This window comes from Sapajus apella, unplaced genomic scaffold (assembly GCF_009761245.1).
Source record: "Sapajus apella isolate SASKATOON/1434 unplaced genomic scaffold, GSC_monkey_1.0 scaffold5, whole genome shotgun sequence".
Lineage (NCBI taxonomy): Eukaryota > Metazoa > Chordata > Mammalia > Primates > Cebidae > Sapajus > Sapajus apella.
In genome coordinates this window covers 28,598,335-28,617,057 of record NW_022436945.1, presented here as the reverse complement: position 1 = coordinate 28,617,057, position 18,723 = coordinate 28,598,335, and the positions used below count along the sequence as shown (strand labels likewise).

Here is an 18,723-nt window from a genome sequence, read left to right as displayed (position 1 = left end):
TGAGACGGAGTTTCGCTCTTGTTACCCAGGCTGGAGTGCAATGGCGCCACCTTGGCTCACCGCAACCTCCGCCTCCTGGGTTCAGGCAATTCTCCTGCCTCAGCCTCCTGAGTACCTGGGATTACAGGCACACACCACCATGCCCAGCTAATTTTTTGTATTTTTAGTAGAGACGGGGTTTCACCATGTTGACCAGGATGGTCTCGATCTCTTGACCTCGTGATCCACCCGCCTCGGCCTCCCAAAGTGCTGGGATTACAGGCTTGAGCCACCGCGCCCGGCCCGATGTGATCTCTTAAATTTATTGCGGGGTAGATTATGATTTGTACTAGGATGAGTAGCTTCCGAAACAAGCTCCAGTATGAGTGTGCTTACTGGTAGAAGTCTAAGGCCTGTAACTCCCGGAATAGAATGCGCCCACTCTCACAATGCCAGGTGCTGTGGTTCTTATTCCTACAACCTTACCATATGCCTATAGGCTTATTAGAGGAAGCAGGGGACTGTGGGTAGGTTTTAAGATAACTAACTTTGTACCACTTAGTAAGGCCAAGGCCTCCGGCCTGTTCTCCAGCCGGCCACTGGGAGCGAAAGACAGGTCATAAAGTTGGAGGCATCATGCAGGTGAGATACTTGGATGCTATATGTTACTGGCGCCTTGGGTCCTAGCTTAGGCTTCTGCCTATCACTGTTATGCTCAGGTTGCTGGGGATATAACTGTAAAATCCTATCATCAGATTCATTCACAGTTGACTCCCTGACTCATTTCTGTTAGCTGCTCAGACTTTGGTATCTGGCCTTGGATGGCAAGGAAGCATATACTGATATGGGAAAAGTACAGACTCCCTTGGAGAGAGAGTGTATGTTCGAATGGTGTGTGTTGTATGTGTGATATGGGGAAGAAACCTTTGCACAGCCTCGAAGATTCCAAATAATGCTTGTTTTCAGGGGAAATCAAATAATAACTTAATTTTGGGATGGGAATTCTGTTGTATGCAGTAGAATGGCTTGGCAGATAAAAGCTTATAGTTTTGTTCATTCTTTACTTGATTGGTTTTCCTAATTTTTGATGTTTTCCTTCTCTGATTCTGCTTAATAGCCATGATTTGTATAAACTCAAGCTTTTTATACTGTTCACATCTGTATTGCCCACACTTGACAATGTCCTTCAGAACTACCTTCCTTTATCTCTTTTTATGTCTCCAGATACAGGAAAACGTCACAAATATCTAGTCAACAATTTTATTTTAAAGGAGGTATTTCAAAATACAAAAGTTATCAAAAAGCTGAATATTTACAATTATGTCATAGGTTACTATTAACAGTGCAGAGGACACAGTATGCAAGACTTTGAAGAGGAAATATACAAAGTACAATAAACAGCAAGGTTACACGTCATTGTTTTGCCACTGTACAGAAGCGGAAAGTTCCAACTTGGAGAGGTCACCATTGTTTCAATTCTTTGTATCCAGAAAGGACCATCTCTTAAATCCACCAGGGGAGGAAATAGCCTTCTTGGGAAAATGCTGTCTTCTCAGGAGCATTGTATCTAGAAAGGGCAAACAAAACACATGCCTCCAGAGGGTTTCAAGTAATGCCTGGCATTTAGTAATAAAGCCAAACATACTAAAAAGGATTTTTTTTTTTTTTTTTTTTGCCCGTTTCTGGAATGTGCAACAGGAAACATTATATTCAAGTTAGAAATCTCCGGTCTGTAATCAGCATCAAGTTTCAGTACTAGCCTGGCCAGCTGACTAAAATTGTGTGGGTAAGCTCTTGAGCCTTTGTTATGTATGAGAAAAGGATGCTGATAACAGTCACTTCACTGGGAAGAATGAATGCAAAGTGCTCAGCAATTTAGAGAAAATTTTCCTTAAATTGAACAGTTATATTTGTCTAAAAGCCAGTGAACAACAGTTTCAACCAGTAATTCACTGCATAAGGATTCTTATTGTGACTTTTTTTTTTTTTTTTGGAAGATAGGGTCTTGTTAACATTGCGCAGGCTGGTGCACCACATGGCAATTCATAGGCATGATCATGGTGTCTGAGAGCCCTGAACTCCTGGGCTCAAGTGACCTTCATGCCTCAGCTTCCTGAATAGCTGGGACTATAGGCAGAGGCTCTGCACCAGGCCATAATGACGTTTTTGAAGTATAGTACATAATCACAAGTCAGTGAAGACATATCTGCAAGGAGCTATGACGTACCATGGTCTGGTTACTTGACGTTTTCTATGAAGCATTATTTAATGCCATCATAGTGTTTGTAGAGATTCTGTGGATGTTTTTTAAAAATCCAAGATTTCAATTGTAATTTAATCTTCCCATAGATAATAGTTATAAACTTGGGACAAAATCTGAAATAATTTTTTTTAGAAGGCTAGGAATGGTGGCTCATACCTGTAATCCCAACACTGTGCGAGGGCTGAGGTAGGAGGATTGCTTGAGTCCAGGAGTTAAAGACCAGCTTGGGCAAAATAGCGAGACCCCCCATCTCTACAAAATAAAAATTAAAAAAAGTTGGGCATGGTGGCACATGCCTGTAGTCCTAGCTTCTTGGAAGGTTGAGGCATTTCATCCCATGAGTTTGAGGCTGCAGTGAATGATGATCGTGGCACTGCACCCTGGCCCCGGCAAGAGACTGAAACCCCATCCCCCCCAAAAAAAAAGTAGAAGAAAGGTCAATGAACTAGACTATAGATCAAAATTAATTATCCAATATGAACAGAGGAAAAAGAGGAAAGAACTTTAGTGACCTATGGAAATCAAGTGCTCAAATAGATGTAACTGGAGTTCCAAATGAGAAGATAAATCATGGCTCAAAATGTCCCAATTGAGGGAAAAATACAAACATACAGATTCAAGAACTCTAGAAAATTCCAAGGTAAAAAAAAATTAAAAACCACATCCAGGATCCAAGATGGCTCAATAGATACAACTCCAGTGCACAACAGTCAGTGAGAGAGACGCAGAAATCCAGAGATCTCCTAGCTCCAACCAACGTACCAGGTGCATTTCAACGGGTCTGGTCAGACAGTGAGCAAAGCCCACTTGGCAGACTGAGGTGGGGAGGGGTGCTGCTTCAGCCAGAAAGTGCATCTGACCGGCTTGTTGGAGGCTCCCCCTCTGGAACTCCAGTCCAGATACAGCGCTTCCCCCAAAGCCTCAGCAATACACAGAACAGGGGATCTTTGCCAGTCAAGTGCTGGGAATTACAAGCTCAGGATTGAGTAATCGGGACGGTGTCCCAGATTGGCATACAGATCTAAAAAGACGCATAAGCCCAAAAGGCGGCCAGGAGAACCTGCAGGCTGAGCTATTGCCCCCTCCCCCTGGAGAGAGAGGGAGCTATAAGTGGTAGCAGCTGGGCGGGCCCCTATCCCATGACTGGATAGAGAGGAAGCTGAAAGTGGGAGACAGCTGGGTGCTGCTGGGCGGGTCCCTACCCTCCCCCACAAACCCCAGAGGGCTGAAGCTCTGACTCTAGCGGGTTGCGCAGCCAGTGCCACAGTCTGAGCTGAACCCTGAATGAAGCCAGCCCAGTGGAGGAAGGGCACAACCCACCATTAGAGGGGTGGGACTAGACTACATGTTTTAACAAAAAACAGGAAGCCTATGTAGCAACGGGACGGCATTCTTGACAACCCAGTAGCGCCTACAGGTCAGTGGAAGAGGCTGGCCTAATCTCCCAGTATAAACAAAAAAGACAGAGGAAGCTTCCCTAGTAACCTGAAGGAGTCCCTAGAAAACCAGTAGCGCCTCCACAGGCAGACTAGGGACCTCATCAAGTGGCTCCCTGACAACACAGCCAGGTAAACCCACAAAGATGGGATAAAACCAGCGCAAAAAAGATGAAACCATTAAAGACCAGAACACCTCTTCTTCAAGGGATCACAACTCCTCAATAACACAGGATCACATCATGACTGAGAAGGAGTGCGACGAATTGACAGAAACAGGCTTCAGAAGGTGGATTATAACAAATTCTTCTGAGCTAAAGGAACGCGTTCTGACTCAATGCAAAGAAACTAAAAACCTTGAAAAAAGATTAGACGAAATGCTAACTAGAATAACCAGCTTAGAGAAGAACATAAACGACTTGATGGAGTTGAAAACACAGCACTAGAACTACATGAAGCAAACACAAGTTTTAATAGCCGAATTGATCAAGCAAAATAAGAATAAAGAGAGAAGGCAAGACAAGAGAAAAAAGAGTGAAAAGAAATGAACAAAGCCTCCAAGAAATGTGGGATTATGTGAAAAGACCTAACCTACGCTTGATCGGTGTACCTGAATCTGATGGGGAGAATGAATCCAAGCTGGAAAACATGCTCCATGATACTATCCATGAGAATGTCCCAAGCCTAGCAAGGCAGTCCAAATTTCAAATTCAAGAAATACAGAGAACTCCACAAAGATATTCCTCAAGAAGAGCAACCCCAAGGCACATAATTGTCAGATTCACCAGGGTTGAAATGAAGGAAAAAATGCTAAGGGCAGCCAGAGAGAAAGGTCAGGTCACCCACAAAGGGAAGCCCATCAGACTCACAGCAGATCTCTTGGCAGAAACCCTGCAAGACAGAAGAGAGTGGGGGCCAATATTCAACATCCTTAAAGAAAAGAACTTTCAACCCAGAATCTCATACCCAGCCAAACTAAGCTTCGTAAGTGAAGGAGAAATAAAATCCTTTACGGACAAGCAACTGCTGAGAGATTCTGTCACCACCTGACCTGCCCTACAAGAGCTCCTGAAAGAAACACTAAGCACAGAAAGAAATAAGTACCAGTCACTGCAAAAGCAAACCAGTGGGCAAAGACCAAAAATGCAATGAAGAAAATGAGTCAACTAATGGGAAGGAAAACCAGCCAGTAACAAAATAGCAAGATCAAATTCACACATAACAATAGTAACATTGAATGTAAGCGGCCTAAACCCCCCAATCAAAAGACACAGACTGACAAACTGGATAAAAAGTCAGAACCCATCAGTGTGCTGTATTCCAGAAACCCATCTCACAAACAAAGACACATATAGACTCAAAGGGATGGAAGAAGATTTACCAAACAAATGGAGAACAACAAAAAAAGCAGGGGTTGCAATGCTAGTCTCTGATAAAATGGAATTCAAACCAACAAAGATCAAAAGAGACAAAGAAGGACACTACATAATGGTAAAAGGATCAATTCAAGAAGAGCCAACTATCCTAAATATATATGCACCCAACACAGGAGCACCCAGATACATAAAGCAAGTTCTTAACGACCTAAAACGAGATTTAGACTCCCACACAATAATAGTGGGAGACTTCAACACTCCATTGTCAATATTAGATCAACGAGACAGAAAATTAACAGATATCCAGGACTTGAATGCAGAGCTGGACCAAGTAGATCTAATAGACATATACAGAACACTCCACTCCAAATCCACAGAATATACATTTTTCTAGCATCACATTGCACTTACTCTAAAATTGACCACATCATCGGAAGCAAATCACTCCTCAGCAAATGCAAAAAAACGGAAACTATAACAGTCTATCAGACCACAGCACAATCAGACTAGAACTCAGGATTAAGAAACACACTCAAACCCGCACAACCACTTAGAAACTGAACAACTTGCTTTTGAGTGTCGACTGCATAAACAATGAAATGAAGACAGCAATAAAGATGTTTGTTGAAAACAATCAGAATGAAGACACAACTTACCAGAATCTCTGGGACACCTTTAAAGCAGTGTCGAGAGGGAAATTTATAGCAATAAATGCCCACATGATAAACAAGGAAAGATCTAAAATTGACACCCTATCATCAAAATTGAAAGAGCTAGAGGAGGAAGATTAAAAAAACTCAAAAGCTAGCAGAAGACAAGAAATAACTAAGATCAGAGTGGATCTGAAGGAGATAGAGACACAAAAAAAAACCCTTCAAAAAATCAATAAATCCAGGAGCTGGTTTTTTGAAAAGATGAACAAAATAGACCGCTAGCCAGATTAATAAAAAAGAAAAAGGAGAAGAATCAAATAGATGCAATAAAAAACGATAAAGGGGATATCACCACTGATCCCACAGAAATACAAACTACCATCAGAGATTACTACAATCAGCTCTATGCACATAAACCAGTAAACCAGGAAGAAATGGATAAATGCCTAGACACTTGTACTCTACCAAGACTAAACTAGGAGGAAGTTGAAACCCTGAATAGACCAATAACAAGGGCTGAAGTGGAGGCAGCAATCAATAGCCTACCAACCAAAAAAAGCTGAGGTACAGACGGGTTCACAGCTGAATTCTATGAGACATACAAAGAGGAGCTGGTTCCATTCCTTCTGAAACTGTATCAAACAATACAAAAGGAGGGAATCCTCCCGAACTCATTTTATGATACCAACATCATCCTGATACCAAAAACCAGGCAGAGACTCAACTAAAAAAGAAATCTTAAGTCCAATATCCATGATGAACATCGATGCAAAAATCTTCAACAAAATACTGGCAAACAGATTGCAACAGCACATCAAGAAGCTTATCCATCACCATCAGGTAGGCTTCATCCTGGGGATGCAAGGCCGGTTAAACATATGCAAATCTATAAATGTAATCCATCACATAAATGGAACCAAAGACAAAAACTACATGATTATCTCAATACATGTAGAGAAGGCCTTCAACAAAATTCAACAACCCTTCATGCTAAAAACTCTCAATAAACTAGTTATTGACAGAATGTATCATAAAATGATAAACACTATATATGACAAACTTACAGCCAATATCATACTGAATGGGCAAAAGCTGGAAGAATTCCCTTTGAAATCAGGCACTAGACAAGGATGTCCGCTCTCACCACTCCTATTCAATATAGTATTGGAAGTTCTGGCCAGAGCAATCAGGTAAGAAGAAAAAATTAAAGTGTATTCAATTAGGAAAGGAGGAAGTCAAACTGTCTTTATTTGCAGATGACATGATTGTATATCTAGAAGACCCTATCGTCTCAGCCCAAAATCTTCTCAAACTGATAAGCAACTTCAGCAAAGTCTCAGGATACAAAATCAATGTGTAAAAATCACAAGCATTCCTATACACCCATAATAGACGAACAGAGAGCCAAAGCAAGAGTGAACTACCATTCACAATTGCTACAAAAAGAATAAAATACCTAGGAATACAACTAAAGGATGTAAAGGACCTCTTCAAGAACTACAAACCATTGCTCAATGAAATAAGAGAGGACACAAACAGATGGAAGAACATTCCATGCTCATGGTTAGGAAGAATTAATATCGTGAAAATAGCCATACTGCCCACAGTAATCTATAGATTCAATGCTATCCCCAACAAGCTACCAATGACCTTCTTCATAGAACTGGAAAAAAACCACTTTAAACTTCATATGGAATCACAAGAGAGCCCACATACCCAAGACAGTCCTAAGCAAAAAGAACAAAGCTGGAGGCATCACACTGCTGGACTTCAAACTATACTACAAGGCTACAGTAATCAAAACGACATGGTGCTGGTACCAAAACAGAGACATAGACCAATGGAACAGAACAGAGGCTCCAGAAGACACACTATACATCTACAACCATCTGATCTTTGACAAACCTGGCAAAAACAAGCAATGGGGAAAGGACTCCATGTTTAATAAATGATGTTGGGAAAACTGGCTAGCAATGTGCAGAAAGCAGAAACTGGACCCTTACCTGTGACCTTACACTAAAATTAACTCCAGATAGATTAAAGATTTAAACATAAAACCTAACACCATAAAAACCCTAGAAGAAAACGTAGGCAAAACCAACCAGGACATAGGCATAGGCAAGGACTTCATGACTAAAACACCAGAAGCAATGGCAGTAAAAGCCAAGATAGACAAATGGGATCTAATTAAAATTCAGAGCTTCTGTACAGCAAAAGAAACCCTCATTAGAGTGAATCAGCAACCCACAGAATGGGAAAAAATTTTTGCAATCTACACATATAAGGGCTAATAACCAGAATCTACAAAGAACTAAAACAGATATACAAGAAAGAAAGAACCTCATTCAAAAGTGGGTGAAGGATATGAACACTTTTCAAAAGGAGACATATATGAGGCCAACAAACATATGAAAAAATGCTCATCACCACTGATCATTAGAGAAATGCAAATCAAAACCATATTGAGATATCATCTCGTGCCAGTTAGAATGGCGATCATTAAAAAATCTGGAGACAACAGATGCTGGAGAGGATGTGGTGAAAAAGGAACACTCTTACACAGTTGGTGGGAGTGTAAATTAGTTCAACCACTGTGGAAGAGTGTGGCGATTTCTCAAGGATCTAGAAATAGAAATTCCATTTGACCCAGCAATCCCATTACTGGACATATACCCAAAGAACTATAAATTGTTCTACTATAAAGACACATGCACACGTATATTCATTGCAGCCCTGTGTACAATAGCAATACTATAAAGACACATGCACACATATGTTCACTGCAGCCCTGAGTACAATGGCAAAGACCTGGAACCAACCCAAATGCCCATTGATGATAGACTGGACAGGGAAAATGTGGCACACATATACCATGGAATACTACGCAGCCATAAAAAATGATGAGTTCATGTCCTTGGTAGGGACTTGTTTGAATCTGGAAACCATCGTTCTCAGTAAACTGACACAAGAACAGAAAGCCAAGCACCACATGTTCTCACTCATAGGTGGGTGTTGAACAATGAGAACACATGGACTCAGGGAGAGGAGCATCACGCACTGGGGATAGTTGCGGGAGTAGGGAAGAGACAGCAGGGGTGTGGGGAGGGAAGGGTAAGTGGGGAGGGAGGGGTGGGTGGGGAGGGATAACATGGGGAGAAATGCCAGATATAGTATGTATCTAAAGTTAAATAAATAAATTAAAAAAAATTCTAAACAAACAAAAGAATTGGATAGCAAAAAATAAAAACTGTCATTGAAAAAAAAAAAAACAAAAAAAAAACACCACACACCCAGGCAAGTATAGTCAAAATTCTGGAAACTGAATATGCAGAATGCCTTGAATGTAACCAGAAAGAGACAAGTAAATACAAGGGAACAATGAAGTTTGATATTGGAGATAATCATGAAAATGCTTCATTAAAAATACCTCAGACTTCCATATCAAGTGAAAATATCCTCAAAAATGAAGGAAAATAGAGGGGAGGGCGCCAAGATGGCCATGAGAAGACAACACTGGACTGCAGCTCCCAGCGAATGAGACACAGAGGGCTGGAGGACTTTATGATTCCAAATGAGGTGCTAGGTTCGTTTCGGTGGAATTGATAGAGCACTGAAGAAAAAGTAGACTGATAGTCCAGGGAAAAAGCCACAGGGGGTGAATCAAGCTGGGGGTGTCCCCACCTGAAATGTGCAGCCGGCTTGGAGGGTCAGTGGGGGGACTTCACCCTCTTGGTGCTCCGATTTGAATCCTGTGCTTACCTCATCCCTCCTACAACCCACAGTCCACGAGAGCCCTGGCAGACTGTGGGGCACCGTGGGTTGTCCATGCAAATCTGAGCAGCGGCTCCGACCCAGCGCAGCAAGTTATCGCATGGACCGGGGCAGAAGTTTGGACTAACGCTAGTGGGACAGACCATCACACAGAGGGAGGCACAGTTGAAAGCCAGGAAACAGACCATAAGGCCTGGCAGGCCCCACCTCCACAGAACTCAAACTGAAGCCCTTGCTAGACAGCAAAATTTGGCAGCAAATACACCAGTTTGACCCCAACCAGGTCTGGGAGAGACGCCATTGGGAAGGTGGGGCCAATCTCACCTGCAAACAAACTCCAGGGAAGGACCACCCACCCAACAACCTGACTGAACCTGAGAGAGCCCAGTGTTGCCTTCTACAGGCCAAAAAAGATATACCTCCAAACTCAACAGAAAAAAAGTCCACTCAGAGAGGGCTCCTGAAATCACCAAGTTCAAAGATCAAAGGGAGATAAATACATGAAGATGGGAAGAAAAAAACAGCACAAAAAGGATGAAACCATCAAAGACCAGAACACCTCTTTCCCAGGGATCACAACTCACCATCAAGGGAAGAAAAAAGAATAAATTTGACGAATTGACAGAAGTAGCCTTCAGAATTGGGTAACAAACTTCTCTGAGTTAAAAGACCATGTTCAAACTCAATGCAAAGAAACTAAGAACTTTGAAGAAAGGTTTGACGAAATGCTAATGAGAATAAACAGCTTAGAGAAGAACATAAATGACTTGATGGAGCTGAAAAATACAGCATGAGAACTTCATGAAGCATACACAAGTTTCAACAGCTGTATTGATCAGGCAGAAGAAAGGATATCAGAGATGGAAGATCAAATCAACGAAATAAAATGAAAAGGCAAGATTAGAGAAAGAAGTGAAAAAAAAAATGAACAAAGCCTTCAAGAACTATGGGATTATGTGAAAAGACCCAATCTATGCTTAACCAGCATACCTGAATGTGATGGGGAGGATCAATCCAAGTTGGAAAACACTCTTCAAGATATTATCCAAGAGAACTTTCCCAACCTAACAATGCAGGCCAACATTCAAATCCAGGAAATACAGAGAACACCACAAAGATATTCCTCAAGAAGAGCAGCCCCAAAGCACATAATTGTCAGATTCACAAGGGTTGAAATGAAGGAAAAAATCCTAAGGGCAGCCAGAGAGAAAGGTTGAGTCACCCACAAAGGAAAGACCATCAGACTCACAGTGGATGTCTCGGCAGAAACCCTACAAGCTAGAAGGGAGTGGAGGCCAATAGTCAACATCCTTAAAGAAAAGAACTTACAACCCAGAATTTCATATCCGATCAAATTAAGCTTCAAAAGTGAAGGAGAAATAAGATCCTTTATGGACAAGCAATTGCTGAGAGATTTCATTGCTACAAGACCTGCCTTACAAGAGCTTCTGAAGGAAGTACTAAACAGGGAATGGAGCAACCAGTACCAGCCACTCAAAAACGTACCAAATGGTAAAGAACAATGATGCAATGAAGACACCACATCAACTAATGGGCAAAACAACCAGCCGGTAACAAAATGGCAAGATCAAATTCAAACACAACAATATTAACATTGGATGTAAATGGCCTAAATGCCCCAATCAAAAGATACAGACTGGCAAACTGGATAAAAGGTCAAGACCCATTAGTGTGCTGTATTCAGGAGACCCATCTGACATCCAAAGACTCACATAGACTCAAAATAAAGGGATGGAACAAGATTTACCAAGCAAATGGAGAGCAAAAAAAAGCAGGGGTAGCAATCCTAGTCTCTGATAAAATGGACTTTAAACCAACAAAGATCAAAAGAGACAAAGAAGGGCATTACATAATGGCAAAAGGATCAATACAACAAGAAGAGCTAACTATCCTAAACATATATGCACCCAATGCGGGAGCACCCAGATACATAAAGCAAGTTCTTAATGACCTACAAAGAGACATAGACTCCTGCACAGTAATAGTGGGAGACTTTAACACTCCACTGACAATACTGGACAGATCAATGAGACAGAAAGTCAACAAGGATATCCAGGACTTGAATGCAGATTTGGACCAAGCAGACCTAATAGACATTTACAGGACACTCCACCCCAAATTCACAGAATATACATTCTTCTCAGCACCACATTGCACTTACTCCAAAATTGACCACATAATTGGAAATAAATCACTCCTCAGCAAATGAAAAAGAAGGGAAATCATAACAGTCTCTCAGACCACAGTAAAATCAAATTAGAACTCAGGATTAAGAAAAACACTCAAAACTGCATAATCACATGGAAACTGAACAACTTGATCCTGAATGATGAATAGATAAACAATGAAATGAAGGCAGAAATAAAAATGTTCTTTGAAACCAGCGAGAATGAAGACACAACGTACCAGATCCTATGGGACACAGTTAAAGCAGTGTCTAGAGGGAAATTTATAGCAATAAATGCCCACATGATAAACAAGGAAAGATCTAAAATCGACACCCTATCATCAAAATTGAAAGAGCTAGAGGAGGAAGATTAAAAAAACTCAAAAGCTAGCAGAAGACAAGAAATAACTAAGATCAGAGCAGAACTGAAGGAGATAGAGACACAAAAAAATCCTTCAAAAAATCAATAAATCCAGAAGCTGTTTTTTTGAAAAGATCAACAAAACAGACAGACTGCTAGCTAGATGAATAAAAAAGAAGAGAGAAGAATTGAATAGAAGCAATAAAAAATGATAAAGGGGAGATCACCACTGATTCCTTGGAAATACAAACTACCATCAGACATTACTACAACTCAATGCACATAAACCAGTAAATCTGGAAGAAATGGATAAATTCCTGGACACTTGCACACTCCCAAGACTAAGCCAACAAGAAGTTGAAACCTGAACAGAACAATAACAAGGCCTGAAGTCGAGGCAGCAATTAATAGCCTACCAACCAAAAAAAGTCCAGGTCCAGACAGGTTCACAGTTGAATTCTACCAGACATACAAAGAGGAGCTGGTACCATTCCTGTTGAAACTATTCCAAACAATACAAAAAGAGGTAATCCTAACTCTTTCTATGAGACCAACATCATCCTGATACCAAAAATATAGCAGAGACACAACTGAAAAAGAAAACTACAGGCCAATATCCGTGATGAACATTGATGGAAAAAACTTCAATAAAATACTGGCAAACTGAATCCAACAGCACATCAAAAAGCTTATCCACCACGAATAAGTAGGCTTCATCCTGGGGATGCAAGGTTGGTTCAACATACGCAAGTCTATAAATGTAATTCACCACATAAACAGAACCAAAGACAAAAACCACATGATTATCTCAATTGATGCAGAGAAGGCCTTTGACAAAATTCAACAGCCCTTTATGCTAAAACCTCTCAATAAGCTAGGTATTGATGGAATGTATCTCAAAACAATAAAAGCTATTTACGAGAAACCCACAACCAATATCTATACTGAATGGGCAAAAACTAGAAGCATTCCCTTTAAAAACTGGCACTAGACAAGGATGCCCTCTCTCACCACTCTTATTCAATATAGTATTGGAAGTTCTAGCTGGAGCAATTAGGCAAGAAAAATAAATAAAGGGCATTCAATTAGGAAAGGACGAAGTCAAATTGTCCCTATTTGCAGACGACATGATCATATATTTAGAAGACCCCATTGGCTCAGCCCAAAACCTCTGTAAGCTGATAAGCAACTTCAGCAAGGTCTCAGGATTCAAAATCAATGAGCAGAAATCACAAACATTCCTATACACCAATAACAGAAAAACAGAGAGTCAAATCATGAGCCAACTCCCATTCACGATTGCTACAAAGAGAATAAAATACCTAGGAATACAACTAACAAAGGATATAAAAGAACTCTTGAATGAGAACTACAAACCACCGATCAAGGAAATAAGAGAGGACACAAACAGATGGAAAAATATTTCATGCTAATGGTTAGGAAGAATTAATATTGTGAAAATGGCCATACTGCCCAAAGTAATGTATAGATTCAATGCTATCCCCATCAAGCTATCATTGACCTTCTTCACAGAACTCGAAAAAACCACTTTAAACTTCATATGGAACCAAAAGAGAGCCCACATAGCCAAGACAATCCTAAGCAAAAAGAATAAAGCTGGAGGCATCATGCTACCTGACTTTAAGCTATACTCTAAGGCTACAGTAATCAAAACAGCATGGTACTGGTACCAAAATAGAGATATAGACCAATGGAACAGAACAGAGGCGTTGGAAGCAACGCCACACATCTATAACCATCTGATCTTTGACAAACCTGACAAAAACAAGCAATGGGGAAAGGATTCCTGTTTAATAAATGGTGTTGGGGAAACTGGCTAGCCATATGCAGGAAGCTGAAACTGGACCCCTTCCTTACACCTTATATAAAAATTAACTCCAGATGGATTAAAGATTTAAACATAAGAACTAACACCATAAAAACCCTAGAAGAAAACCTAGGCAACACCATTCAGGACATAGGCACAGGCAGGGACTTCATGACTAAAACACCAAAAGCAATGGCAACAAAAGCCAAAATAGACAAAAGGGATCTAATTAAACTTAAGAGTTTCTGCACAGCAGAAGAAACAATCATTAGAGTGAGCTGGCAAACAACAGAATGGGAAAAATTTTTTGCAATCTACCCATCAGACAAAGGGCTAATATCCAGAATCTAAAAAGAACTAAAACAGATTTACAAGAAAAAAACAAACCCATTCAAAAGTGGGCAAAGGATATGAACAGGCAGTTTTCAAAAGAAGACAAATATGCAGCCAACAAACATATAAAAAAATGCTCATCATTATTGGTTATTAGAGAAATGCAAATCAAAACCACATTGAGATACCATCTCACGCCAGTTAGAATGGTAATCATTAAAAAATGTGGAGACAACAGATGCTGGAGAGGAAGTGGAGAAATAGGAACACTTCTACAGTATTGGTGGGGGTGTAAATTAGTTCAACCATTAGGGAAGACAATGTGGCAATTTCTCAAGGATCTAGAAATAGAAATTCGATTTGACCCAGCAATCCTATTACTGGGTACATACCCAAAGGATTATAAATCGTTCTTTTATAAAGACACATGTGCATGTATGTTCACTGTGGTGCTGTTTACAGTAGCAAAGACCTGGAACCAACCCAAATGCCCATTGATGATAGACTGGACAGGGAAAATGTGGCACATATACACCATGGAATACTATGCAGCCATAAAAAAACGACGAGTTCATGTACTTTGTAGAGACATGGATGAATCTGGAAACCATCATTCTCAGCAAACTGACACAAGAACAGAAAACCAAACACCGAATGTCTTCACTCAGGTGGGTGATGAAAAATGAGAACACTTGGGCAAAGGGAAGGGAACAACACTCATAGGGCAAGGTGGACGGGGAGCGGGCAGGATGAGGAGGGTAACACCAGGAGAAATGCCTGATGTAGGCAATGGTGGGGGGTGGGGGGGATTGAGACAGCAAACCATGGCATGTATGTACCTATGTAACAATCCTGCAGGATACAGGATGTGCACACGTACCCCAGAGCCCAAATACAATTAAAATTTTTAAAAATGAAGGAAAACAGAGACAGAGAAGAAGTTTCCAGCAAAGCTGGACTTGCAAGAAATGTCAAAGGAGGCCAGGCATGGTGGCTCATGCCTGTAATTCCGGCGCTTTGAGAGGCTGAGGCAGGCAGATCACCTGGGGTTGGGAGTTTGAGACCAGCCTGACCAACATGGAGAAATCCCGTCTCTACTAAAAATACAAAAATTACTGGGTGTGGTGGCATGCACCTGTAATCCCAGCTACTCAGGAGGCTGAGGTGGGAGAATCGCTTGAACCTAGGATGGGAGGCAGAGATTGTGGTGAGCCAAGATTACACCACTGCACTCCAGCCTGGGCAACAAGAGTGATGCTCCGTCTCAAAAAACAAAAGCAAAAAAAGAAATGTCAAAGGAAGTACTTCAGATTGTAAGGAAATAATACCACATGGAAACTTGGATTCCGGCAAGAATAACATGGAAATTATAAATGTAGTTAAATATAAAGCTACATTGTATCTTTTTTCCTTATAATTTCTTTTAAAAAGACACAACTAAAAAATTATATCATAGTATTACAGGATTTATAATATATATGTATGTATTCTTTTAAAAAGATGCAACTAAAAATTACATCATTGTATTGCAGGATTTAAAATGTATATATATGTATATTTGTATATATGTATGTGTGTGTGTATATACATATAAAAAATAGGATATTAAGCACAAAAGTTTGCAAAGGCATAGGTAAAATGTCAATTGAAGAAGCAAATGAAATACATAAAAATATCTGATTAGTCAAATAGAAGGCAAGACAAGAGGTACTGAACGAAAAGCAGATAGGACAAATAAAAACTAACAAAATTGTAGACCTAAATTCAACCTGATAACACTTGAAAAAAAATCACGACAGACGAAAATTGCAGACCAGTATCCTTCATAAATAGAGACACAGTATTCTCAATATTAGCAAAATAATCCAGCAATAGGATAATACATCATGATCAAGTGAGTTTATCTCCAGAACAAAAGTTGGCTTTTAACACTTGAAAATCAACATAACTTACCATATAAATGGAGTAAACGGGAAAAGCCATATCATCTCAGTTGATACAGTAAAAGCATTTGACAAAATTCGACACCTAGTAAACTAGAAGAAAACTTCTCCAATTTGTTAGAAGACCTCTCTGAAAAACTTTACATCATAATAGTGAAATACTAAATGCCTTCTCCCAATACTGAGAACAAGACAAGGATGTTGATTCTACTACTTTTATACAACATTGTAGAGGTGGTCCTAGCCAGTGCATATGAGAAGAAAAATAAAAGTTTTAAAGATTGGAAAGGAAGAAGATTTTGACTATTTGTAGATGACTGTTTGTTTACACAGAAAATCTGACAACTACTAGACATAAGTGAATTTAGAAAGGTTACAGGATGTAAGGTCAATATATAAAAATTAATTGTAATTAATTTAATGTAAACAAAAAATGAAAAAAATTAAATTTCATTTAGTATTAAAATCTCCCCAAATTATTTAGAAATAAATTTAACAAAAGACATGAAAGACTTTTTTATTCAAAACTGCAAAATAGGCCGGGTGCAGTGGCTCATGTCTGTAATCCCAGCACTCTGGAAGGCTGAGGGGGGTGGACCACCTGAGGTCAGGAGTTTAAGACCAGCCTGACCAACATGGTGAAACCCCATCTCTACTAAAAACACAAAAATTAGCTGGACGTGGTGGTGGGTGCCTTTTATCCTTGTTACTCAGGAGGCTGAGGCAGGAAAATCTCTTGAACCCAGGAGGTGGGAGTTGCAGTGAGCAGAGATGGAACCATTGCACTCTAGCCTGGGCAACCAGTAAAACTCCCATCTCAAAAAAAACAAAAAAACAACAAAACAAACAAACAAACAAAAAAACCACTGCAAAATAGTGATGAGGAATTGAAAAAGATCTAAATAAATGTAGAGATATACTATATTCATAGATTGGCAGGCTGTTATTAAAGATGTCAATTACCAGAATGATCTACAGAATCAATAGTTATAAAAGAATTCTAGGATGGTCCCTAAATTTCCCATAGCCAGTGACACTTATCCTGTGTAATATTTTCCTCTTGAGTGTAGGCAGGGCTTGTGATATGATGTGATAATAACCATATTAGGTTTAATTATATGACAAAGATGAAGTAATTTTGCAGATGTAGTTAAGGTCCCAATCAACTGACTCTGAATTAATCAAAAGAGAGTTTGTTGCGGGCTTCACCTAACCAAGTGAGCCGTTTGTAATAAGGTTCAGACTTTCCCTGGAGAGAGGTTGTAAATATGAAAGATGCTGTTATGCTGGACTTGAGGCAGTTTCATGTTGTGGGGAGGGTCATGTGTTAGGAAACTGCCTTAGTTCTCTGACCATAAAGATCAGAACCCGCCTACCGCCACACACACACACACACACACACACACACACACACACACACACACACACACAAACGCAACAAACAGACTGGAAAAAGACTTCAGATAAGATTGTAGCTCCACCCAACACTATGATTATAGCCTTGTGAGACCCTGAGGAGAAGACCCAGCTAAGCCATACCCAGCCATACCCACAGAAACTGTGAGATAATAAATGTGTGCTGTTTTAAGATGTTAAATTTGCGATAATTTTTTACATAGCAACAAAATTAATACACATCCCAATCATAATTTGAGCAGGCTTCTAAAGTAGAATTTGAGAAGCTGATTCTAAAATTGTCTACAAAGATAAGAATAACAGTAGCTAAAACAGTCTTGGAAAAAAAAATGACAAATTGCAGGACCCACAATACTTGACTTTAAGAGATTCTATAAAGCCACAGTAATCAAGACAGTATAGTATTAAAAAAAAAAAAAAAAAAAAAAGGAAGACTGGTCACGGTGGTTCATGTCTGTAATCCCAGCACTTTGGGAGGCTGAGGCAGGTGATGAGGTTAAGAGATTGAGACCATCCTGGCCAACATGATGAAACCCCATCTCTACTAAAAAATACAAAAATTAGCTGGGCGTGGCCACATGCGCCTGTAGTCCCAGCTACTTGGGAAGCTGAGGCAGGAGAATTGCTTGAACCTGGGAGGTGGAGGGTGCAGTGAGCTGAGATCGTGCCACTGCACTCCAGGCCTCGTGACAGAGAGTGACTCTGTCTCAAAAAAGAAAAAAAAAAGGATAAACACATCAATGGCAAAGAAGAGAGGGTTCAGAAATAGGCCCACATTTTATATCGATTTGAGGGGAAGAAAACCCAACCCTTCCTCACACTGGAAATAAAAATTATTTCAGGGTAAATTGCAGATCTAGAGCTTCTAGAAGAAAACAAAAAAAGATGTTCTTGGCCAGGCACAGTGGCTCATGCCTGTAATCCCAGCACTTTGGGTGGATCACGAAGTCAAGAGATCGAGACCATCCTGGCTAACATGGTGAAACCCTGTCTCTACTAAAAATACAAAAATTAGCCAGGCGTGGTGGCATGTGCCTGTAGTCCCAGGTACTTGGGAGGCTGAGGCAGGAGAAGTGCTTGAACCCGGGAGGTGGAGGTTGCAGTGAGCTGAGATAGCACCATTGTACTCCAGCCTGGGCAACCGAGGGAGACTCTGTCTCACAAAAAAAAAAAAAA

The 18,723-nt window shown here is 40.3% G+C and overlaps 1 protein-coding gene and 1 long non-coding RNA gene across 6 annotated transcripts in view; one reads left to right on the top strand and one right to left on the bottom strand.

The window, feature by feature from the left end:
- Positions 1-1,225: 1,225 nt before the first annotated feature.
- WDR19 (WD repeat domain 19) overlaps positions 1,226-18,723 on the bottom strand; it is a 107,127-nt gene continuing 89,629 nt past the window's right edge. For 4 of the 5 annotated variants that reach the window (XM_032271972.1, XM_032272005.1, XM_032271999.1 and 1 more), the window contains one exon: positions 1,226-1,546. The gene's annotated coding sequence lies outside the window, so the exon portion shown is untranslated. Of the gene's footprint in view, positions 1,547-17,087; positions 17,381-18,723 lie in introns of those variants that run through there. The other variant, XM_032271981.1, reaches the window with a different exon arrangement.
- On the top strand, positions 1,542-2,965 carry LOC116545518. Its single transcript, XR_004266341.1, has 2 exons — positions 1,542-1,986; positions 2,029-2,965. It is a non-coding gene; the product is annotated as an uncharacterized LOC116545518 (long non-coding RNA).